Raw genomic sequence first — 9,099 nt, forward strand, 5'->3', positions numbered from 1 at the left:
CCATATGATAAAGACGTTCAAACTAATAAAACACATCTCCGCGTGTCGAATTACTGATCAGATTATTTTGTTTTTTCTCGCGGTTATTTAAGTGATTTAAACGAAAAAACCGAGGAAATTGGCGTTTTAAAATTCTTAAAAGAAACGTATCAATAACCAGTAATATTCCCTTCTTGCATTTTCTTAAGTAGAATTGACCTGGTGGTACAACTGTACAGCTAGCTAAACCTATCATTTGTATTCCTTTTTGTTGACAACGATATATGAACGAAACAAATACACATACTAGGTAAAGCATCGAGCTGAAACAAACGTGTCAATGTATGTCCTATTCAAAGTCACACCAACTAATATAGAACAATGCACCATTCCTAGTTGCAACATACACCTTACACCGTTATACATGTATCTTTTTCCGTAGATTTCATAAAAGCAAGAAAGATTAAAATGAATTAGATGTAAATATACTGAATACGACATTAGTAATGTATGAATTCAACAAAATGTTTTCCCAAAAAATAATAACTGAATTTCTTTTTAATTTTATAACGTGTCTTTTGTTTTACACTTCAAACTGATAAAGTATTTTTTACATTTCCATTTTTGACATAAAGTATGAAATTGTAAGTGTCCAATGTCGTGTCATGAGATTCAAGTAGAAACACCACGACTGTTTTTGTGTGTAGTATCATGATTTAATATCCTTTTTTTTTCTTTTAACAAATGGATATAACAAAGTATGTTATATATGATCCGACTGACTTCATGACCTTATTGAACCGATACAAACAAAAGAAATTTAAAAAACACTTGGATTTATTTCATAATCGACATATTTATTAAAAGTAATAATTTGTGTTTTCTAAAAAAACATAATATTTAAAAGTCAAACTAGTTGTTCAACACAATCACAAAAATATAACAATTTAAATTCAAACAAGTTGTTCGACACGATTACAAAAATAAAATAACCCTTTACATTCAAACTAGTTGTTCAACACGATTATAAAAAAACATGACTCTTTAAAGTCTATTTAACACGAAGTTCTAACCATTTTATCCAAGCCATGTGCAGAAAGATAACACTTAAATAAAAACAATTGTGTATGTGATGGTCACTTGCACCTATGTTTTGCGGATGGAACCTAGTAGAAACTCTGTCTTTTGGTATGTAAACAAACGTGAAATAAATATACAAGTTGAAGTTGAAAATCTCCTTTAAAAATTGCATTATTACTCATAAAACTTACTGATATATTATTTGATAAATGGTGTATCAAAAATGAAAACGGATCAAGTTTCGTATGTCGATGGGTATTTCTGAACTTTTGACACACGTAATAGGCTGTTCTATGGCACTTGAGTGACATGACCCCTTTCATTGGTACTTGTAAATGTCTTGCCACTTTTACTTCATGTTACGAATTATGATTTTACAATTTGATACGTTTTTTTTTGTCAAAATGGCATGTAATTCTTTATCTTTTGATTAATATTTCAAAATGTAGGATTTATCCCTTCCTACGTGTATCAACGTTGGTCATTCTTTTTTTATGAAACAAAGCACTATCACCTCGATTGGCTTGTCTTATATATTGGAATAATGACAAATATTTTTTGTAAAATGTAGAACTCGAAAGGGGGATTTCGTAGCGGTTAATTAGGAGCTAAGATATAAGACATTCAAATACCCCACATTTTTCATATATTTATCAACAATATAAAGTCTTTCATAAATCAATTAAAAACAAAAAACAGATCTGGAGATAGATTATTCTGTTTGAGAATATATAAAACTTATACTTTAAAAAACAACAACTCGCCAAAAAAAAAAAAACATATGTGTCAGCAACCTTATAACTCTCAGTATATAAGGAAATAGTTATCAAAGGTACCAGGATTATAATTTAATACGCCAGACGCGCGTTTCGTCTGCATAAGACTCGTCAGTGACGCTCGGATCAAAATAGTTGTAAATCAAGAACAAAGTTAAAAGGCATTGAGGACTAAAAATTCCGAAAACCTGACCAAACTATTTTAATAAACAATTGACAACATTTACAAATCTCTGACTTCTCTTCGACACTTCTTTCTATTTACCTCTGGTGTGTCTCTTATTATAGATAAATAAAATTATATTGTAATAGACATAAAGTATAAAACATGTTTGGTAAAATATTAAAACTTTCCGTTTTAAATTAATAATTTAAAGAACTGATAAATAAGACTTATTGCAGTTCCATCTTATTAGACAGTGACACTACGGAATTTCCTTAAATAATTCTTATCATGTTGCATCTACACAAACCTTTGCATGTTAATAGAAGGTGCACTTTTCAAATTATCAGATTTATACCATCATCAACTAGCATCAGTTGAAATACCACCTTTTAAGATAAAGAGATTAATTGCTATGCTAAATATCTGAATCAGATGCATTTTCAATTGCATCAGGAATAACTACTGTCACCAGATAAGTTTCAGATACTTGTGATATAATAACGCAATTGATAATGACAACATAATTATATATAAATAATATGCATTTCTCACCCTCTCCATAAATCTTTGAATATTACATAATGACCTATATTAGAGGTTCACCCTTCCACTCATTACATGGTAAGCACCCCCTGAGATTTTCAAAATGTAAACGGTATTTCAAATTAGTAACATATAAAACGACTGTTAGGAATACATATAAACTTCTGATTGTATGAGCATAAACACATCAGCTGATTAAGTTTATTACAAGTAATTGCATGCGTCGCTGACATCGCGTATATCTTCATACTGTGCGTGATAATTTATTACGATCGTTTACACAACGAGTCAAACAGTTCTACGTACATAATGCCGACTGTTTTCTATAAGGGTAAATTTTATTCCGAAAAAAATATGACAGTCACGTGAAATAGATATACACATAAGTTTGATTATTTAAAATGAATTCTTACAGTTAAAAAACAGCAATGATTCCACACTCAACGATAAACTAAAACTTTATTATATTATTGTAATGGTAAATTATATAAATGCAACTGAAATGTATTGTATACTCAGAATGTTTTAAACATACCATGGCGTGTGCTGTACAAAACATGAACGATGAAAAATTTATCAAAACAAATAAGATATACACAGATTATTCGTTTTTTTTAAACCTTCGAATAAATGTAAAATACCAACAAAATATTTGTTTAGAAATTTAAAAAAAAAAGTCAGTTCACAACAGTAACGTATAATTCGACTGATTTTTATCATTCAAACTAATAATGTTTGTACGAAGATTATTTGTATCAAGTTTCAAGAAAGTGTCAATAATGCATTTTTTTTTAATTTAATAAATAAACAGCAAAAATGCGTTTTTTCTACATTCATGAATATTTGATAAATATAAATTTAAAAAGAATTCATGAATTTAAAGATTTTTTTTTATAAAACAGAAATTACAGATAATTTAATGAAAAACAGCTTGTGTTTATCATTTAAAATAAAAAAAGTTATGTATTTCTTTGAATGGAAAATGGAAAAGTCCACAAATCCAAATTTTGTGCAAACATCTGAAATTTCGACCTTATTTTACTCAAAAAGTAGTACATGAAGTTATATATTTATTACATATTTGATTTAATCAGGACTGGTTTTAATAAATATGCAAATTTCATTAAAATTTCAATATGGGATCAAAACTGTATTGTATGCCCTAAAAACACTTCTCTTTGATTTTTCAATACTAAACATTGCTAAAGGAGAGGGAGACCATAAATATTTTCGGCCCTCTGCATTCGAAAATAAAGTCATAATACAAGTAAGATTTAAAAATAAGTCAACATAACCAAAATTGGCCAAGGAGACATGGCCTTTCAAATTACATAGACAAACCGATGTTGAATTACTGCCGCTGAATTGCTAATTGCCATTGACCCATAAAGAGTTATTGGCCTTTGCAGAAAGTTTTTCAACACTTTTAGTAAACTTTGTATTTTTTTACAAAAATAGCTCCTGCTAAATATCTGGGCCAAATAAAACCAACTTTGTTCTAAAATTCAATGTCTAATAGCCTGTTGATTTATCAATAAAGTTATCATACTTTTGATAGACTTGTATAATTTTACTTTGAAGTTTTTTTCTGCAATTTCAGGGTTTAGATAATGGCTTGTATCATACCTCCCTCTGTCAGATAAGATTGTCAACAAAAATACTCAATTGACTTTATTGTAGGGTTGTCATTTCAAATAGAAATTAAAGTGAATATTATTATTTGATCTATTATCTTTTTAAACTTTTGGGATTTAACCTTTACAGAGCCCCGTAGGTGCCATGTAAATATAAATATTTTGTTTGCTGTAGATTTAATCAGGTGCGCACCAGTTTGAAAGTTCGTGTGCATGACTTTAAAACTGGTGCACACGACTTTTTAAAGCATGTGCATGACATCTAACGTCATCCGAACAAATTTAAATTGTGCTGTGCGCATAAGTTTCAAAAATTTGTGTGCATAACTTTCAAAAATATTTCGCACGACTTTCAAACTTGTGCGCTCCTCCTTATTGAATCAGTCAACTTTGTTTGAAAGTCGTTGTCACTAGTTTTTAAAGGACTGCAAACATCGTATATTTGAATGATGTCATCTTAGTCGCCGTCGTCGTCGTCAGAAGACACATTTGCTTTCCGGACAATAACTTTGATTTAAGAGAATGGATCTCTATGAAATTTTCCAGATGGTTCAATATCAAAATAGTAAGCTTGGGATTGTTTTTTGGGGTTTTGGTACCATCAGGTAAAGAAGAATCGGGGACCAAAAAGGGACAATAAGAAGTTATTTTTGCATTTTCCTGACAATTACCTTTATTTCTGTAATTCTAGCACAAGGTACCATACTATAAATGGAAAGTTTGGGGGTAATAACTCCAAGAAAGGTTAAAAAAAAAAAATTTAGGAGGGTGGGGGTGTCATATATTTTTAGTTTTTTTCCATTGATCATTTCTGATTTATATATATAAAAATATTAAGTTTTTCGTAATAGTCAGAAATCATCAATTGAATAGTATTGCGAAATATTGAGAAATATTTAATTGCACAGTATTGCGCAATATCACAATTTTACACAATATCAAGAAATCTTCAATTACACAGTATTGCGCAATAGCAAAAAATCTTCAATTTTACAGTATTGCACAATAAATCTTCAATTGCACATAATTGCGTCATAGTAAAATTGTCAAATAACAGACAATTTTCAATTACACAAGTTGTTGCATTAGCAAGAACTGTTCAATTCCACAGTATTTTGCAATAAGCAAAAAAAAATATCTGATCGCAAAGTATTTTGCAATAGCAATAAATCTGTAATTGATAATTAAACAATAGTTGGTATAAAAGTTATAAAAAAAAGACGATGTGGTATGATTGCCAATGACACAGCTCTCCATAAGAGACCACAGTGACACAGAAATTAACAACTATAGGTCACTGTACGGCCTTCAACAATAAGCAAAGCCAATACTGCATAGTCAGCTATAAGAGGCCCTGAAATGACAATGTAAAACAATTCAAAAGAGAAAACTAACGGCCTCATTTAAGTACAAAAAAAATACGAAATACAAATATGTTACACATTAACAAACGACAACCACTGAATTACAGGCTCCTGACTTGGAACAGGCACATACATGCATAATGTGGTGGGGTTAAACATATAAGCGGGATTTTGCCTATTTCAAATTTTTAAGATCTTTCGCCACATTTATTATGTGTCAGAAACCTATATTATATCAAAACCTTGATCACAATCCATTCAAACTGTATCAAACTTCAATAGTGTGTAAAAAAATGCACCAACTGTTCAGTGTTTTACCTCAGCTGTCGTATCAGGCTGCTACCGGCGAAGCATTTAAAAAAAAAGTTGTGCACGAGTATAAATTCGGCACGATTTTTCAAACTGGTCTGCATTAAATTAAACCTCTGGCAAAAGAAAATATCTATTTTATTTACATGGCACTTAAGGGACTCCATAAATGATTGACAATCTCTTCATATTTGTAATTTATTTGGTGATCAATCTCTGCATTACCTTGTCCCGCTAATTGATCAATGTTCTTTCGAGTTGGCATTGATGAAAAGTTTGTATTCTTCGCAAATATATTTTAATCAGAGTTTTTTAAGAGCTAATTCATCAGAAATTAGAGACATCACATGAATAGAAAAGTATGTATGATATTGGAGTAAATTTGACCTAACAATACTTGTATTGAAAACCGTCCCTGAAGGGGGGAAAACCCGAGGAAATAGGACCTTCAACGGGACTTTGGGTCTAGTTTGGGATCAGGTGTGATTAAGCTCAGGATTGCAGGATTTACCCTTTCGGGATGAGGGAATATTTTTTTCTAATTTCGCGATATCGGGATTTAAATTAATTTAAAGTTGGGACCTCAGGATTTATTGTATTCAAGTCAGGGATTTCGGAATGAGGAACCCTTCTACCCCTACCTCTTTATACTAATACAATAGATACAACATTAATGCAGTTTAAGTTAGAGTTTTAGGTATATATCTTCCATGGATATATACAAAAATGAGAGAAGAGTCAGTAAAATGACAGACTTTTTTGTGTATTAGATGAGCTTAAATAAGGAGTTGTGGTATAATTGCCAATAAGAAACTCACAAAATACCAAAAACTGATGTGTCTACGGTTGGTCTTCTTACAACCTTCTACATTGAGCAAACCCCATACTCTATAGCAAGCTATAAACTAAGATAAAAAACCAGCAGCATGAACAAATATTTAAAGCAAATAAATTAGAAAAAACATGCATTATTTAGGCTTTAACTATAAACTAAGAAATAATATTTATGGCAGACTTTGAAAATTGAGTATGAAAATGGGGTACATTTATATGTCAATGAGACAACTCAACCAAATGACTACCACTGAATCACATGCTCCTGAATTGGGACAGGCACTTACCTTATGTGTGAGGTGAGGGGGTAATTTGTTTACAAGCTTAACCCTACTAGTCTTGAACAATACTGTAAAATTTCGCACCAAAATGGTTCAGAAACTTCAAGCAAATACCATGTAAATTGACTGATTTTAAAAAACAACAATTTTTGAATTAAAGATGCTTGACCATAGTTGAAATAAAGCAAATAATTAATATTTAGGTTATTTTAATAGGGTGTTGTGGGTGCGTTAATTAGAAAAAGAAGTTAGATCAATAATTATAGTGAATTATAATCAGACCAATTCTGTAAAATTATCAACTGTTGAACATATAAAAAAATATCATTTGTGTAATTGGAAAGGTTGGAATAAATGAACTTAATATTTAAAACAATCAAAATCATTTATGAAATTCAGGACTTAGTATTACATTAGAGGGGCATAACCAGGGTTGGTGAAATAAAACAGGGTTTAAATTGTGAATTTTAAATGCCCATTAATATAGTAAAATGTTTAGACATTTTAAACCAATTTCAAAAAAACTAAAAGCCCCCCCCCCCCCCCCCTTTTTTTTCAAACCCTGAATCCACCTTTATTAGTCCCCAGTACTTGATAATTGTCATACTCCATCTATAAACAGTTATATCATGAAACAAAACAGTGTAATAATGTTAGTAGATAAGCAGTAGGGTGACGCCAGGTCATCTCAAGTCTTCACCCCATATTTGGCACACTTCAGAAAACTCAGAAGAAATGGGGAAAAAGGCATTTTTGAAACTGTCAGCAAAAAAATTCTCTAAAAAGTCTACCCAATTTTATTTTTTTGATTAACAGTATAGATATTTAATATTAGGATTACATAATACATCATATCACTGTTAGTCCAGAATTTTGTATTTATATGATATAAATCAGGTCGTATTCCTTAATATTTCAAATTTGAATTCCTTTGTATTTTCCTGTTGCAATAGCAACGTATTACAAAAGCATCATCACTGATAAAAATGTTTTATATGATTTGCAGTGGTAACCTTACTTTGTACTTTTAACAACAAACACGCTCCTAGTCACACTTTTGCTCTAGGTAGCCTGCAAATGTGTTGATTTTTGTCTAATTTTGGTACGCTTTTTGGACTTTTTAAAATAATTCATTAAAACAAAAACTTTAAGATGAAGAATTGAATTATATATCGAATTCATACCTTCAACACTCACTAAAACGTTAAATTACAAAAATACTGAACTTAGAGGAAAATCAATTCGGAAAGTCCATAATCACATGACAAAATCAAATAACAAAACGCATCAAAAACGAATGGACAAGAACTGTCATATTCCTGACTTGGTACAGGCATTTTCAAATGTAGAAAATGGTGGATTAAACCTGGTTTTATAGCGCTAACCCTCTCACTTTGATGACAGTCTCATCAAATTCCGTTATATTTACAATGATGTGTTAACTCAACACTCACTAAAACATACATTTCATGTCATTGGTGCACTATGTACAAATGTATGTCCTGAATGCACTCATGAGGTCCAGAGCGGTGTTTAGACGTACCGCCTGATTCAGGACGGGCACAAAAATGCCATGGGATTAAATATGTATTGTGAGATCTGAGATCAACCCTTCCCTACACCTCTTGCCAATGTAGAATAAAGAAATGTATGAAAAATAAACAAGTTATAAGTCTAAAACAAACAAGCGGTGACCAAAGACATCAGTCATCTTTTATTGATGTAAAAAAGGTAGAAATAGTAACCATTTTATCAGAGGGTATAAAATAAGCCGAGAGTTTTTTTTTTAATAATACATTCTGCAAGGCCATACATTTCATGACATGATGATACACTTTCATTACAAGTATGAATCGAAATTATCTGGACTGCAATATTTTCATTTTCATTTTCATCCAACAGTCCAACGAAACAAATTTTGTTTTGTGCTCTTGTAAACCCTTTTGTGATTCTTTGTGCTACATTAATATGCTTTTTTTGTGCTGAATGGAGGTCCTTTGTGGTGTTTAAGAGACCAACTGACTAACATACTGTTATAGTGAATTGGAATGTAAAGAAATAAGTCATGTATTGTCTATTTTGTTTGATGTTTCGTCATTCGCTATGTCACATTTATGGTATAGAAACCGTTGT

Source organism: Mytilus trossulus, chromosome 13 (assembly GCF_036588685.1).
Source record: "Mytilus trossulus isolate FHL-02 chromosome 13, PNRI_Mtr1.1.1.hap1, whole genome shotgun sequence".
Lineage (NCBI taxonomy): Eukaryota > Metazoa > Mollusca > Bivalvia > Mytilida > Mytilidae > Mytilus > Mytilus trossulus.